Source organism: Triturus cristatus, chromosome 10 (genome assembly GCF_964204655.1).
Source record: "Triturus cristatus chromosome 10, aTriCri1.1, whole genome shotgun sequence".
In the NCBI taxonomy this organism is placed as follows: Eukaryota; Metazoa; Chordata; class Amphibia; order Caudata; family Salamandridae; genus Triturus; species Triturus cristatus.
This window is the reverse complement of record NC_140593.1, coordinates 346,060,623-346,078,992: the sequence shown is the minus strand read 5'-3', so window position 1 is coordinate 346,078,992 and position 18,370 is coordinate 346,060,623.

The following is an 18,370-nucleotide window of genomic DNA, read 5'->3' as shown; positions in this document are numbered from 1 at the left end:
GTAGACTCTGCTAGGGAGGTATCAGAAAGACAACATCGCATGGCAGTAGATAGATGCTATCCGGTGTTGCCTACTTCCCCTTCAGAGAAGAGTAAAGATATAGAGGAAGACCCTTTAATGTCTTGTTTGTTGAATTCTCCTCCAACCTATGTGCAAACTCCTAATGCACCTCCTATGGCTCAGCCAGCAGCTGCTCAGCGACCTGCTCAGCCAAATAATACTTCTCTTCTTCCTCAGCCTTTGTTTTCTCCTCCTCCTGTTATTCCATCTCCTTTAAATTCCTCTCTATCTCCTGTTCTGGTGAGAGATTCTCCAGGTGCACCGAGGAGACTCACAAATGCTGTCACGCGTTTCTTTTCTCCCTTAATTGGAGCCCTGAATCTGTCTCCATCTTTTTCTAGACGACAATCTCGTTGTCAGCTTCCTGCTACAGAAGAAAAGGTAGTATTAGGTTCCCTCGCCCGTAAATGGGTCGAGAAAGGTCCATTATATAGTGCACGGGATATTATGAGCACCTTTTGTCAACGGACAGAGCCCATTCAAAGATATGTTTTTGACGTAATGTGCGATACTCTCATTAAGGGTTGGGACGATATGGAATTAGACACAGCTCCTATGGATCTGATGAAGCTCCAAGCCGATTTTGATAAAGGTTTTATAGTGGGAACAGACATTGAGAAAGCGGTGATTATGCTGATTGAATTTAGGACTTCATTTCTCTCTCTAAAACTCTCCGAAGCTGATCTTATTGACAAAACTAAACATTACCCAATGCGTGAAGTTCCCCCAGTATGGAGAGAGGCGGTAGGTGGTGCTCAGCCGGTGGCTGCTCATTTCCAGCGTATATGGGTACATGAACCTTGGAAAAGAGCCGAAGTTTTAGCCCTTAAACAAACACTTCCAGACCCACGTAAAAATCCTGCTGGCTATTATAAGGAGCTATCCCAGACAGTTGAGGCTTGCATTATGAACTTAGCTGACATTGATATGTTATTTGGGAATGTTGTTCCACAAGCAATATGAGCGAAAATTCGTAGGGAAGATCATGCTGCCGAACTAGGTGGTGTTTGGGCAGCTATTAGAGCTGCTGACAAAGCACAAGTTGGCAGCGCAAAGCCTGACGATCTGATTACAGCACTTCCTGGTAGAATCATTGATTTAATGAAGACTCTTATGCCTGCAGTACGAGTAAATTGGGATAAGTTAACCACCTGTAAGCAAAAGAAAGACGAGAGCGTCTCCGATTTCTTCACTTGTTTTGAGGAGACCTTTCTGGATCATAGTGGACAGGATATGAGCACGGAAGGTGGACAACGCTTATTTGTGGACAAGTTCGTATTTAACTTGCTTCCCGAATTATCGAATAAATTAAAAAGTTCTGAGAGTGCATGGGCTGTTTCTTCTACTGCTAAAATATTGGCTACAGCACAATATTATGAAAACAGAGACAAGGAAGAGAAAGATAAGCAGGAGAAGAAAAATAAAGATTTAAAAACAAAGGTTCTTTTACAGCAGGCTTATCCTCCACGTCCTGCTCAGCACCAGTCTTCTCAGCCCCCACAGTTTCAGAAAGTGTTTCAGAAGCCCGAACATTATGTACCCCGATCTATGCTAGGTCCAAACCAATGTGCTTACTGTAAGGAAGAGGGACACTTTAAGAGTAATTGTCCAGTTTTGCTCCAACGTAACAATGGAGTGTTTGTCCCACGAGGCCGTGGTAATTTCCAGTCAGTCTCCAGGGGTAGAGGTAGAGGTACGTACCTCCAAGCGAAGCGTTCCTTTCCCTCTCCTAACGCTGTGAATTCTTTTGACCAACAGAGAGTCCAGTCTACACAATATTACAGTGACTATTATGTTGAAGGTGGCGATGAAAGTTTCCAAAACGAATAGGACAGCCATAGACAAAGTAAGGGAGTAGTATCAATTCCAGTAGATCAGAATGGTCCTTATGTCACTGTCAATGCAATGGGTATTTCAGAGCCATTTCTTTTGGATACTGGTGCAATGAGAAGTTCTATTATTCATTCTAAACTCCCTGGGGCACCTTTGTCTGGCTTCATAAACACGTCTGTATGATTTTCCGGCGCCCCAGTTCGTAACCCAGTCTCTTGCCCTTTACCTGTTTCGATTGGTCCATATGACCTGGAAGTATCACTTATCCTTACAACTGGTTGTGGTGAGAATCTATTGGGTTGGGATCTGTTGAAAAAGTTACATGCCACGTTACACTGCTCCCCTTCTGGTGTGTATCTTACACTAGGTAAGAAACTAACATCGTCAATGCATTTATCTAGAGATAAGTTTCCACCTGAATTACTATCTCTTCCTGAAAGTCTTTGGGCTACGGGTCCGAATGACGTGGGTCATCTTGCGATTCCACCATATGTTGTCACTCTCAAGCCTAATATTAAACTGCCACGTATAGCTCAGTATAAGATTTCCAATTAAGGTGAAAAAGCATTACTGACTATTGTTCAAGATTTGGTCCAGAAAGGTGTGGTGGAAGAAACGAGAGGAAATGTGTGTAACAGCCCTATTCTTCCGATTCTTAAGCGAACTGATCCTTCTCAACCACCCGTCTATAGATTTGAGATTGATCTTCGAGAGGTGAACAAAATTGTTTCACCACAGTTCCCTGTTGTCCCAGACATTACAGCCTTACTGACGATGATACCAGCTTCAGCAGCTTGGTTCACCGTGATTGACTTAAAGAACGCTTTCTTCAGCATTCCTATTGCTAAAGAGAGCAAAGATATTTTGGGATTTTGTTTAGGAGGCCGAAGCTCCCGATTCAAGAGAGCACCACAAGGCTATTGTGAAAGTCCATCCATTTATAGTCAAGCTCTTAAGTCACAGCTTGATACATTCCCTTTGCCTCCAGGAGCCACTCTTATTCAGTATGTGGATGATTTGTTGATCGCGACTGATTCAAAGGATGTGTGTAAAGATGTGACTGTGGCATTGTTGCGGCATTTGTCTGATCTCAATCATAAGGTATCACCTTCTAAATTACAGTACGTGTGCCAAGAAGTTACATACTTAGGTCATCTCTTATCAAAGGAGGGAAGGCGACTGACCCCCGAACGCATTGAAGCAATTACGCACATGTCGGTACCATCAACCCAGAGAGAAGTACGTGCTTTCCTGGGCATTACTTCCTACTGCAGACAATGGATACCTAATTTCTCTTTATTGGCCAAACCTTTATTAGCACTTACACAGAAAGACACGCCCCATCCACTCCCATGGACTGATGAATGTTAGAAGAGTTTTTCTGACTTACGATCAGCCCTGTGTTCTACTCCTGTGTTAGGTACCCCTGATTATAGTAAATGTTTCACGCTCTATGTCCATGAGAGAGAAGGGTGTGCATTGTCAGTTTTGACACAACAATTTGGAGACAAACAGAGGCCATGTGCCTACTTTTCTGCTACGTTAGACCCGGTAGCTAAAGCGTTACCTAGCTGTCTCAGAGCTACGGCGGCGACAGCAATCTCTATTCGTCAATCAGCTGGAGTTGTATTGGACCACACTCTCACTGTCATGGTACCACATGCTGTGGACACTTTATTGAATAGAACTAAAACACAACATCTCACGATTGCTCGGTTGTCTGGTTACGAGTTGACTCTCTTGGCAAGCCACATACGTATAAAGCGATGTAACACCTTGAATCCAGCTACTTTGTTACCACTCCCAGATGAAAGAGATCCTCAGGATCATCATGATTGTTTTCTTCGCACAGAAGAAGAAACAAAAGGAAGAATAGATTTAAAGGATACTGCGCTCGAGGATCCGGATGGAACCTTGTGGGTTGACGGTTCCTGTTTCAAATTACCCAATGGTGAGACTACCTCAGCTTATGCAGTCACCACATTACATACAGTAGTGGAGACAGCATGTATCAGATACAATTCAGCCCAGGCTGCAGAATTGATAGCCTTGACTAGAGCATGTGTGCTGTCGAAAGGGAAAAGAGTGAATGTTTACACAGACAGCCAATATGCCTTTGGCGTGGCACGGAGTTTTGGTTGTTTATGGAAGGAAAGAGGATTCTTTACTTCCCATGGAACGAGGATTCAGCATGGCCAGTTGGTCGGTCACCGATCTTCTTGACTCTCTCACATTACCTACCCAAATTGCCATCATCAAGTGTAGTGCACATAAAAGAGTCACAGGTGACATTGGTCGCGGGAATGCTTTCGCAGACGAGGTAGCGAAAAACACAGCTAGGGACATCACAAGTCACATGTATGTTGCAGGCCCTGCAAATCAGATCCCAGAAAGAGGAATGTGTGAGGACACAATTGAGAGCGTAAGAACGATTCAGGAAGGGGCTACAGAGAAAGAATTGAGTACGTGGAAAGAAAGTACGTGAATGTTGGATTCGAATGGACGTTGGACAGAATTGTCAGAACATCAACGATGGATGTTGCCAGATGCATATGTATTACCTGTAGTGACTATGGCTCATGGACCAGCTCACATTAGTACTAAAGGCATATGCAAACTCCTGGCTCCAGTTTGGCAAAATGAAGGAATTCCGAAATGTGCAGACAATGTGGTAAAACATTGCATTATATGCTTAATGCATAACCCAGGGAAGGGTACTCCAACTCCTGCAGGCCATTTCTCTCCCCCTACGTACCCCTTTGAAGTATTACAGATTGATTATATACACATGGACCGATGCAACAATCTCAAGTATGTTCTGGTGGTAGTATGTGCATTCTCTAGATGGATAGAGGTTTACCCCTTAAAAGATAACACAGCTGTATCAACTGCTAAAGTATTACTGAAAGAGTTTTTTCCTAGATTCGGTTTGCCGCGAATTGTCTGGAGTGACAATGGAAGTGAATTTGTAGGCAAAATCATGCAGAAAGTATGTACGGGTCTTGGTATTAGACAAAAATTCCATGCGGCAAACCATCCGCAGTCAGCGGGTTTGGTAGAGTGCTACAATGGCACTCTCAAGTTGAAATTGGCAAAGATTCAGGCCAGCACAGGTCTTGCCTGGCCTGACGCTTTACCATTGGCCTTACTATCCACCAGAACTACTGTACACTCTCGTATGGGACTTAGTCCATATGAAGTGATATTCGGACGCCCGCCAATATTAGGGGAGTTCCTCGTCCTAGGAAGTACTCAGACATACCGTACCCTATGCTTATTGATTACCTTCATGACTTGACTGCTAAATTAAGTGTTCTTCGCCAACAGGTTCAAAGTGCTCTGCCAGAGGCCTCAACAGACCCAGGTCACTCTATCAAACCGGGAGACTGGGTCTGCACCAAGAACTTTCAACGAAAGAAAAATTTTTATCCTCGCTGGTCACCTCCTCGCCAGGTTCTGCTGGCTACGCGGACGGCAGTAAGGATAGAAGGCAAGAAAAACTGGGTCCACGCCGTGCATTGCAAAAAGGTACCCTTGCCCTTGCCTTTTGACCAGTGGGTCCGCGGGGGCATAGGTGAGTCTGAAGGAGACAAGACTCCCCGGTTCGTACCATTTAGTAGCGCACGGCTGGAAGACACCCACACTGAGGAAGAAAGTGATGAGACTCTTCGAAGAACCATTCCATTACATCTGCAAGTGAACACTACTAATCCGGAAATAATCTTTCAGGACCAAACGATTTCAACAAAGAAACGATACAACCTGAGGACCAGGCCTGAAGCAAAGACTTGAACATTTGTTACTTTTGCCACCAATGAACTATTTTTCCTTTTTAGATAGTATTTGTGCCATCTGTCCCCGTCGCAGGGTCTCGGTAGGAGTCTTGGACTGAACCTGGTTTATGGTCAAGATCCGCTAGGTTCAGGATTATCAAATAGCCAAGTGATTGAGGAAGATTGCTGCGAGTGACAAATTTTTCTAGCCAGGATGGATGATACATCACGTCAGGTAGATAGGAGACAGAATATGAAAACCAAATATTGTAAATCATTACGTAGTCGTTTTGGCGTAACCTTGTGTGTGTTGCTGATTCTATGTGTTTTATTAGCATGTATAGGTTGGATTGTCCATGTGTTGCAACTAAAAACTGTTCCCTTATCTACTTCTGTACCTTCTCGTCCCACTAAATTTCAACACAAGATAAGTGCCCTTTCCCCACATGAACAAATAAGAAGGATGGAGTATCAAAATAATTTGTTTATCCAGATGTTACACCAACACCAGTTAGTTGTCAACACATCTGACTGTTGGGTGTGTGGACTCATGCCTCACACTGCCCATAAAGGGATGCCCTATCTAGTATTGCCTTTCTCATATGAAGGTTCAGCATGTTTTCGGCTGCCTACCACAACAGACTTCGATATCCGATAGGTACATTTGAGAATGGAATGGATTTTAGCCACGGTACTTTGATAAAGGGTATAGTGGCCATGGCTAAAATCCTAGGGAAGAGTAAGATTCCTTTGGATGAAAAGAAAGCCTACGAATGTTGGAATGTAACTCATTACATTTCCAGTCTTAATAACAAGACCAAACAAGAGAAGTCTTCCCCAGCATGGACTGTACCCTACCAAGGCAACTTTTGCCTCCGAATCAATAGCAAGGAAAATGACACTCAACAAAACTGTTCCCAGATATATGTATTCACGTCTCAAAATAACCCTCCATTGATCCCATCACAAGGAACCTATTTTGTATGCTATGACAAAGCATATACATGGCTCCCCTCTGACTTTTCGGGAACATGTTACATAGCATTCTTGCTTCCCCCAACATATACTGCACCCTCAGACCATCACAGACACAGATATGGTAGAGGCGTATTTGATGCCAAAGACACAGCTGGCCAGGAGGGAGGAGATTTCTTCAAAGGATTCATTCCCTTCTGGGGACCAATGATTAACGGCGGAAACATTATGCGATTAGTTCGCGTGCTTGAGACAACCATCGATGTTACTGCAGGTGCCTTGAGTAACATCACTGCAGAACTCCGAGCGGACCGTCTCATGACGTTACAAAACAGAATTGCGCTAGATGTGATCCTAGCAGACCGAGGAGGAGTCTGTAAATTAATTGGATCAAGCTGCTGTATATACATTCCTGATGACGCCCCGACTGTATATCAGGCCATCTTAAACTTACACACCATCTCCACATCGATCCATCAGGATGAAGGAGATTGGTCCCTCATGGGATGGTTAGGGGGATTGTTATCTACCTGGGGATGGAAGATACTAACATTCCTTGGAGCAATTCTGGCCATCATATTCTCTTGTTGCTTGTGCATACACTGTGGTCCTGCTATCTGTGGTCTGTTCGCTACCTTATGTGTATCATAGCCTGTAACCCAACAAACAGAGAATATTAAGTTGATTGTCCAGCAACAGTTAAACGACCTTATGGCAATTGATATCGACTCCGACTCAGACTAACATGAGCCCAGTCATTGTGTTATTGCCTGAGTAATGGCAAAAGGAGGGTCTGAGGTTCTGAAATTTATCGTTTCTCCATCGTACCCAGACTCCATCTTGTGTTTTCTGCCATCTTAGGTTGCCCTCACTCAGGCAGCTGGTAAACGAGATGTTTTTGTCATTTCTGCCCTTGCGTGTCAGGTAGCTTTTCGTCCCACGTTTATTAACTCGTGTCAGGGTCTGGCCGAATACACTAATTCATGTCTGAGCTGGATAACCCCCGCCCAAACTGTCTGTTAGCTCACACCATTCTTTCCTCTCGCTTATCTTATCTACTACCCTTCGCTACACATCTCATGCATTCTCTGATCTCACGACTGTCCTTCTAGAGCATACAACCATGTTTTCTTTCCTTGTAAACTGTATCATGTGGATTCTCTTTGCAATTTGCTTAAAGGGGCCAGCAACAAACATCACCTGGAACTCGAGTCAGTTTTTAGCTTAAACCATTGTTGGTAACATTTGTCGATGTCTCAAATTCTATATGTGTTTGGGTTACCCATTGTATCCATTGTATTTCACTGTATAAAAGATTGTGCGCCACGGAGGTCAGCGGCAGTCTCTTGTGAACCCATCCCTGTGTGACTTCACGGACAACTGTACTAGCTGCAGCTAATAAAACTCGATCTTTTACGCCAGACGGAGTGTCCAGTGTCTCTGTATTGCAAGGCTGGAGAACTAGAGGATTTCAGGCGTACTCTGCGCCGCTTGGCCCTTAAAGGTCGAGTTCCTCAAGACCCACGCTAATGTGCTGGCAGCGGCAATGCATCGAAGTTTGTAGTGATGCATTGATAAAAACAAATGCTGGGTGTCAATGTGTGGATTTTCTTCTTCAGTTCACCAGATTCCACTTTCATGAAGCCAGGGAGTGGATTTGGCAGCACGTGGCACATCAAGACTCTCAGCAGAAGAGCCCAGGCACTGGTAGGTGAAGTCCAACAAACTTTATTTCGGTCATTGTGGACCATAAAAGTGCAGACACAGAAAGTTAACACATGTAAAACCATGTACTATAAAACATCACCCTAAATAGCTACACAAATTAATACATTAACAGCGTTTAAAGTGCATCGTAGGGTTCACAGGGTGGTAGAACCGGACAATTCAAAGCAACGACCCGTCCTCGTCCAGCTACCATCTATGTTTCCCCATATGTAAAAGTCACATGGGACATAACAGCTGTACATGTATATATATATATTGTTTATTTCGGACACAGCCCATAAACACATCAAATTGAAACAGCAAGAATACTCTTGAATACATGAAAAACTTAGACACTTTAAAAAAGACATAAAAGCATCATTGTACAATTGCCAGACTGTAAAACTGGTTAAAAGTCCATATATATTAACAATAAAAAAGAGAAGAACTACACCTAAGAAAATAAGTTGTTGGAGTGGCAAGACAACCAAATATACAATTGGGCAGATACCGTTATCACCAGTCAGGGAAGTTCATATGTTTACAACAAGAGGGGTGCACATGGTACATTGACAAAACTAGTATTTGTCGAATTCCCTATCATTCTTTGGACCTAAGAATGGCCTTCCTCCTTAGTGCCGAAGCAATGTGTAGATATCGGGAGACCGCAAGAGCTGAAAGTCCTCTTGTGTCGCTCTTGAAATGTCTCACCGCTTCCCAATAATGTCTGATGCCCATACAATCACATGCTGCCAACAGCCATTTTTAATTAATAGAGAAAGAAAGTGTACCTGACCATGGTTAAGCACATCACATTTCAGAGTCACTTAGTAAAGTTTTGGTTTGTGCACGCGACGTCCGGAGCATGCCACACTTATGCTCCACTGCAAATACAGATAAGAAGTCGTTGAGGAGTAAGGACGGTGCACAATGTAGCACAATTTACGAAGTTTCAGTCTTGTGACAAAATCTTTATTTTCTTTTAACAGTACGGCACAGCCAACGCATTTCGTTCCTACGGAAATTCGTCAGGGCTTTTGGTGCAATCGTTATGAAAAATCCTGTGAGTCCAATTCTTTGTAATTTCCTAATATTCCAAACAAAGAAATGCATCGATCTCAATATAAAATAGGGTAAGCGTAATCCCCACGATAGAACAATTATTCGGTCCTACCCAATTGTAAGTTTCTTTTCTGGTAAGTCTCCCTGGTGGCCATAATATCAGTCCAACCGCAACAGTTCCAGCAAATTCGAGCCATTTTTGTGTGGGCTATCCTATAATAGGGGCAACATAACATAAAATGGGATTCCGTTTCCACTATATTTGGGCAGTTTGGACAAACATTGGTCAGGGGGGATACATTTGCCCATTTAAAAGTGTGTGATCTTAGGGGCAGAACCCTGCACCTATATTGAACATCTAAACCTTTTGATTGGTGTGGATACATCCTGTTCATATAAGGTTCAAACCCGGGTACACTTTGATGATTCAGAAACTTGCCTGTTAGGGTGTTGGTTTCGTACACCTCCCACGTTTGGGCTATGACTACCTCCCAATAACACTGTTTGACTCTTGCAGTATCTCCTTTTACTATTGAATCAGGGGCTGTCCATAAGTCACTCATGCCTATTCTATGTGTTGATTCTTGTATTTGTTTCAGCCATGTTGTTACTACTTTGCTATCAAGGGCCAGAAGGTCTTTCACAGACTCTCTATAGGATGTTATTTCTTGCGTAGACCAAAATCTAACCCAATATAGCAAGGGTTTTAAAACAGCTATTAGATGGATGGGATTGAGGGCCAAATCTAATCGTATTGGAGTTACGGGGAAACGTTGGGGAAGTTTAACAAGTGTTTTCATGACCTGTTTTCTGTTTTGATTAGCCTTTCTGCATCAGCGTACCCCCAGATCTCAGCTCCATATAGTGCTGATGCAACAGCCTTAGCTTTGTATATGGCCATGACCGGTGCTACAGGTACTCCAGGTGTGGCCTTGTAGCGTCTAGCTATGGCAGAGGCTTTCTGATGTAGGATAGGTTTGTTTTTTACCAACTGTGGGGCCCATGCTTGAGTGTCACTTAACCTAACCCTGAGATGGTCAAAATGATGGACTACCTCTAGGGGAAGGCCCTCTACAATCACAATACCTCTGCACCTCTTGTGGGGTTTGATCGTCATAACTTTAGATTTGGATGAGTTCAATACTAGCCCTCTTTCCCCACAAAAGGTGACAAAAGCATTCAATTGAGATTGAAGGCCCATAGGGGTTCGGGAGATTAGCAGGGTGTCGTCTGCAAACATTAGTATTGGGGCATCATGTTTGCATGACTTCAGCCTCTTCACAGCGCCATTAATAAATAGGCTAAACAATGTTGGCGCAAGGACGCATCCCTGTCTGACCCCTTTCCGAATCTCTATCTTCTCTATCATGTCCCCTGTTGTACTCCATCTCACCCTTGCATATGTATTTTCGTGAAGGAGCCTAAGTATCCTTAGTAGGTCTGGGGAGATACCATAACCTTCTAGTACCTCCCACATTGTGTTTCTAGGGACCCAGTCAAACACCGCTCTTAGGTCAATAAAAGCGACGTATAGGTGGTCACACAGCAAGGTGATATATTTCCAAGTTATCACCTTGAAGCAGAGGACCTGGTCCAAGGTGATAACTTTGGATCTAAAGCCTGCTTGGGACTCTTCCAGAATGTTATTTTGCTGCATCCACTAATTTAATCTAAATAAAACCTGTCAGCAAATAAAATTTGGGGAGTTGTCGAGTAGACTTATCAGCCTATAGTTTGAGGCGATAGATCTCTCGCCTGTTTTGTGGATCAGTATAATAACCGCACCTTGCCATGACGGAGGGATCCTATTACCGCCTATTATGCTATTCGATAGGGCATTTAAATAGGGGGCCCAAATATCTGGTTCTGAAGTCTTTGATGGCCCTGAGACTTCTTTAAATGAGGAAAGCACATACAAGCCTTTGGAGAATCTTGGAAGCAGGATACAGAAAGCAAAGTCCAGTCCTTTCACTCCCAGGACAGAAGCAGCAAGCAACAGGCCAGCACAACAAAGCAACCGCAGAGTTTCATCTCCTCCTACAGCATTCAGCTCTTTTTCCTTGCAGAATGTCCTTTAGTCCAGAAGTGTTCTGCTTTGAGATTGTCAGAGGTCCAATGCTTCTACCCTTTTCTGCTTTTGAAGTAGGCAAACTTCAAAGGAAAGTATTTGAGGTGCACAAGACCCTGGCGCAGATGTCACGGTTCTTCACAAGCTATGGTTGTCATCCACATTACTTGCCATTTCTAACATCACAAGTGGGAAAATATCTACCCACTCTCTCTCAAAGACTGAGGCAAGTAGCAACATTAACTAGAAATCTACAGAGAAATGTGCAAGATGCGGTGGCAAGATATAAGACATTTGCAGATAGGAAGTGACTTCCGGCCTTTCATTCCAACCAGGGGATAAAATATGCTTGTCCACCAAGCACATTCATTTTAAACTTTTACACAGGTTCCAGCCCAGGTTCATTGGACCCTTTCCGATCAAAGACATTTTCAACCCTATTTCAGTGCGACTTGTTCTTCCCCCACCATGCAAATACACCCTGTGTTTCACTCCTCACTTCTCATGCCAGCTTCTGTTAAGGCCAGGTTCTGTCCTCCACAAGTGCTGGTGGGCAACCATCTTGAATACGAGGTTCAAGCAATTAAGGGGGTATAACGCAGTACGAGTAAACTATGGTTCCTGATTTCATGGAAAGGTTATGGCCCTGAGGAGGATTCCTGGGAGCCATTGCCATCTATCCATGTCCTGTTCCTCCTCCAACGCTTTCATGCCACACATCCTATCACATGACTCTGCCCTTGTGTTGGGATTTGGGTGTGGAATAGTGTCATGCTCTCTCGGCCTCAACCCTCGGGCACAGTTGCTATCACCCTTGGGCACAGCTGACCTCCTGATCTGTGCTTCAGCGCTCTGCCTGCAATATGTGCACTGAATTTGGTATGTGTGCCCTGGACTGTAGATGGGTGATTGTGTTGTGATATAGCACCAATTGCAGCAAACAAAAAAAAAAATGAACTATATTAAGTGCCTAAGCACCTCTCAGCAATCAAGGAAAGTAATGCCCCCACGAACAGGAATTGTGCCATTTGCGTACATTATGTCATTGCCCCGACTAACTATATTGTTTGCTTTCTAGTTGCTCTGGAACCTGGCTGCACGGTCCGCATCACACTCAACAACGTGGACGCCATCTTGGGTGCAATCATAGCAGCTGCCTATTTAAACAAACCCTGCCGTAGCTGAGTGCTCGTGATTAGCGCTGTTTCCGACACTGGCAACAGACCTTGTGTCTGTGCAGAGTGCATTTGTATTGCAGAAAGAGATCCATAGACCACGGAAAGGATCAGGACTTAAGTGGTGCTAAAAGTCAAATATCTTCAACTGAGCATTAATGAGCATATTGTAAAAATACTACTAATAACTTCATAGGAGCGCAGAGTAAGCTCGCAAAATTCCTATCAGCTAAATAAATCTTGTGATTAACGATAGTCAGATAATTCTGTGAGCATATGAATCATTCTCTTGTGGAGGCACAAGCTTAGCTGGCATGACATGTGTGAGACGCTGCACAAGATAATCAGATAATAAATCCATTGTGATTCTATGGACTTTGACTAACTCTGAAACCAGGGAACAGTCCACATTGTCAGACAAGGATAAATGATCACTTGTGCAATAACACGAATGCCTGAAAGACGTGCCAGTGACTAACACTTAAATCCCCACAGGTAAGAAGCTTTAGTGTTATATACAATATACTTGGTAAAGTTAAGTCATAATTTCTAAGGTTGTAACCCAGTACTAATTCTTGATCATCGCTGTTCCAGGTCTCCTTCCCCGCAGTTCCCTCCCCAAAACCCTTCCCCTCATCCGGCCACTCCAATCCTCTGGTGTGTATAATAATAGAGTCAGTGCTGCCAGAAGGTGGGCATTGGAGGGTACTGCTCTTGAGGAACAGTCTCCTGACAGGAACTGGCCCTCTATAAAGATTGTCTTAGGGCGTTATTGGGCAATCACTCTGCACATACAATCCCCTGGTTATCCCACATTAAAGTTTGGCTTACAAGGTTAGGATTCCATGAATATTGGATACATCCCTCTGCAATACCAAATTGCACCCCAGAAACTGCAAAAACCTGTTATCGGAATTTTGCTTTAGGTGCTAGAATACCTTCTGTTTCTTCGGGCAGCCTCACAGACTCCTGTTTGTCTTTCAAATGTGCCCTATACTTTGAAGAATTTATGGATTATGTTAATTTTCCTTCTGCAGGGGCCCTATTTATCAAATTCATGCTAGGGATTCTCCCTTTAACACCCTTCCCCTGTTTTTGGAATAAAAGTGCCAACCCCTCTAACTTATGCCCATGGACTGCCATGCTATTGAAAATGAAGAATACCTATTGTTTTTCTGTCGGGATTACGTAAAGCAGCACGCCCATTGGATTGCCCCTCTCTCCCAGCTTCTTGGGCTTGACGATCGACACAATGTCATGAGACTCTGCAAGTCAGATATTAGGAGCTGTATTGTTTACTCAAACACTAAGTATATGCGCTCAGCCTGCACATTAGATTGAGGCTCATTGACTTAAAGGGAGAAAACCCATAAGGGCATATCTTAAACGTCCCTCTTTGCATTGTGAATTGCAATTTTAATCAAGATAGTAAAGTTTCTGCCTTGTGTTAGCCTCTATTTTGCTAAGCCTTAAGCATTTGGCCGGATGGCATAACGGACACCTTTTGAGCCCAATTCAGGACTCTTCTCAAGGTTTTTGTTTGTCTGGTAACTACTTTAGCTCTGAGGCTCATCACTTTGCACTTTCTCCTCTGTTAAGAAATGTAATTGGGTTTTCAGCTCTAAATCTTTTAGCATTGTAATAAATTGTGTATGTTAAATTATATGCATTTATGTGGCTCTTTCTATGTTTTTATATGTGTTACTATGCACTTTTATGACTCAGTGAGCCGAAATTAAGTTCTCTCTTAGGCACCCTTGGCACAAATTCAATATTGATCAATTTCATGACCTCCGCTCTACTATCACGTTTAAGATGCCAGCCGACCTAGAGGCGGCCGATAGAGCATTCTCGGGTTGGATCTCCCGCTCTCTGGACTCCCTGGTCCCCGCCCGGTGATCTAAATGTTGAAGTACTAAATCAAATGGGTGGTACAATGACAGGCTAGCCTCCATGCGTAAAGGCTGTAAAAAGCTGGAAAGGGCATGGAGAAGAGATTATGACCCTATTCTTAAGGGATGTTACCAGATGGCCATTAAGAAATATCACAGGGCGATTCAGTTTGAGCGGGCAGCTTACTAATCGGACAAAATCAGGAATAGCAGTAACCCATCCAAAAGTATTTTTTCAATAGTGAAAGACCTTAAAACCTCAGCAGATGTTACAACACCTTCAATATCATCTGATGTGCACTGTGAGGCCCTTGCCTCCTTCTTTGTGGAGAAGGTCGAAACTATATATAAATCTTTTCCTTTATATGCAGCATACCCGGGTCCTGTGTCTAGACCCTCTTGCGTGCATACCTTGGCTGTCTTTCCACCAATCTCTCAAGAGGAGCTTACTGTGCTCTGTCGTAAGATCAAATTGGGCTCTCCTGTCGACCCTCTTAAGCCGGACCAATTTCTGAAATCTCTGTCTGTGCTTCTACCATCTTTGAACCAGATGATCAATCTGTCTTTGTCCACATCTATTGTGCCCAGATCCTGGAAGCAAGTTGGGTGGTTCCTTGGTTAAAAAAGCCCAACCTTGACACTGCGAAATCAGAGAACTTGCGACCCATCTCTCTCTTGCCCTTGGTCTCCAAGATCTTGGAGGCCCACATCAACTCCCTGCTGACAGGTCATCTGGAGGAGAACAACATATTAACCCCACTCAGAATGGCTTTCGGCCAGGCCACAGTATGGAGTCAGCTCTCCTAGCTGTGACCGAGCTTCTGAGGGGGGCTCTAGATTAGGCCTGGGCGAAGCACTACGCTACGCTCGCGTAGTTTGCGAAGTTCGCGCTACTTCGCACTACGCGAACTGCACGTAGCACAGTGCGAACACGCGTAGCGTAGTGTTGCGTAGTGCTGCGGTCATTTTTTGCTTGCTCGCGGTCCTCAACGTCAAGTTGGCGACCGCGAGCAAGCAAAATGACATCCTGGCGAGACTTTTTCCTTGTTCGCGATCGCGAGCATGGAAAATAAACCTCCCGGCGAGATTCACAATGCGAGAAGGTCAGGTTTCTCATTGCGAGGGGTCGCGTATGCTCGCGACCGCTCGCGATGAGAAACTACCAGTTCGCGTTGAGAAAGCTGCAGCTCGAGGAAAAATCTACTCGAGCAGCAGAAAACTACAGCTCGCACTGTGCAAGATGCCATTTTCAATGATTGCACAGTGCCGGTTGCTTGTCCGCACTGTGCAATCATTGAAAACAACATCTTGCACAGTGCGAACATGTTACTTCGCAGTTCGCGAAGTGCTACGCGTAGCTCGCGTAGTGCGAACTTCACTTTGCGTAGCTTCGCGAAGTGCTACTTCGCGAACTACACCCACCCTTACTCTAGATGACGGTTGCACATCGGCACTGATTTTGTTAGATCTCAGTGCCGCATTTGACATGGCCCACCAGATCCTGTTGCAGAGGTTGGAGGAGGCGGGCATTGTGGATTCTGCCCTGGAGTGGTTCGCCTCTTTTTTAGCGGAAAGGACCTTCCAGGTTGCAGTCCCCCCATTCGCCTCCAGAATTCATATCATCAAATATGGGGCACCGCAGGGCTCTGCCTTGAGTCCAACACTGTTTTACCGATATGTTCAACCGTTAGCAGTACTGGCCAAGAGCAGAGGGCTCACAGCAGTGTCATATGCGAACGACACACAGTTGGTAGTGGCACTCTCGGATGACTCTGTGCAGGATGCATGTAAGTTCCGGAGAGATCTTGAGGCCATCTCTGAGTGGATGACTGCCAACTGCATCCAGCTCAATGCCAATAAGTCTGAAGTACTGTTGGTTGGGAGAGACCTTGAGCTGTGGAGCGAGCGCTGGCGGCCTGTCACCTTGGGCTGTGCACCCGCCCCCAAACAGGTGGTAATAAATCTGGGTGTGTGGGTTGATTTTTCCCTTAGTTTTCAGACGCAAACAAAGAAAGTAGCAGGAACTTGCTTTGGCATCCTACGGGGGCTCAAACCGCTGCTAGGGTTTTTCGACCCGTCTATTAGACAGGTTATTGTTCAGGCTTCCATCCAGTCTAGATTGGATTATGCCAATTCGCTATATTTGGGATCCAACAAGGCGGAAATTGCAAGACTACAAAGGGTCCAAAATGCTGCGGCAAGTACTTTATTGGGTTTGCCCAGGACATGCCCTACAACTAGTGCAGTCCGTCGGCTACATTGGCTGCCCGTGGCCAAACGTATAGAATTTAAAGTCCTTTGCATGCCGTTTAGAATCTTAAATTTCTCCTGTCCAGGAATTTTGGTCAATCTGCTTACACTTTATACCCCCTCCCGTCAACTCCGATCAATGGGGCAGCATCTAGCTGTTGTCCCGCGTTTGAGGAGGGTTCGTGCTGGTGGTGGCTCCTTTTGTGTATTGGCAGAACAAACTTTGGAACATGCTCCTCACCGGCATTCGCAGCTTAAAAAAACTACCTGGCATTCCGTAAGCCCACCGGCTTTTGGAAAATAGATCTCCGCCAGGAAGGCCCCATCTCGGGTGCCGATCGGGGATTGCAGCGCCGCCCCGATAAGGAGCAGACCCGATGATGAAGCATGACATCTAGCTGGCTGGGTGTGTGAGGGTCTTTTTCCAACAAGGAGAAGTTGCTTCTCCCCTCTTTTGTACAACTGCTTACTCCTAAGTAGAGCTTATTTCTTAACACACTCCGCCTGCTTGCACATTAGGAACTGCATACCATTCCGTAAGGCAATCAAAACTCACCTCTTCCCTCCATTGTAGGCCACTTATGTTGTCTATAGTTCGGAAGTTTTCTGCTTTCAGCACTGGGACTCCACCACATTCATCCGCACATAAAACTCAGCACACCGTCAACCAAATGCATATAGCCTGCTCAATTAAGAAAGCTAGCCATAGCTAAACAAATGTTTCACTATGGTGCTGAATGTCTTTACCATCTTGTCATTAATTTTGAGGAACATTATTTGAGAAGGGGAAAGAGGATATACAAACAGTGGATCACTATCTTTGGAATGTTCAGGAAAGTAGTACTGGCATGGTACTGCTTCTCTCTGGATGTGGTATTTGCCAGGGTTGAAGATTGAGAACAAGAGTGCACATCACCTACAGTTTGCTCACAGGTCATTCTTGCACATATTGAAAGGCTAGCTGGACTCCACTTCCTGGCCATTGGATTGTTCCAGAGGGCCATGGGTACACATTGGGCATCCCACAGCCATGTTGCTTGCACAAGGTAGTGAGATGTACCACCTGGTGAGTGAACCAGTAAAGAGCTAAGCACCGTTTCTAGTTAAGAGCAACAGGAAGCAAGATAATTCTATTTCATTGCCACTCACATTAGGTCTTAGATGTCACCAATTTCTCACACATGGCAGTTCAGGCACCTAGTAACAGAGAACAGCATTCCAACAACACATACAGTTGACACTCCATCAACATACAATCTGTCTGCAGTGCTAGGGTAGGAGTTTACTGATCTGTGCATTGATTTTCCAGAGTGAACACTGTTAGACCTGTCAGCCTTAGGGTTGTCTTCCCCCAATCTTTTTTTTTTTTGCCTCTGGGTATTGCTGAATTTTTTTTGGCCTTAGGACTATGAGCACTTCACCACTGCTAATCAGTGATAAAAACATATTTGCTTCTTCCGTAAAGATGTGTGTAATTGGTGTATACCTGATTGACATATTTAATATACTTGTAAGTACCTTGTAAGGTGGTATACCATATACCCAGGGCATGTAAGTTAAATGCTACTAGTGGGC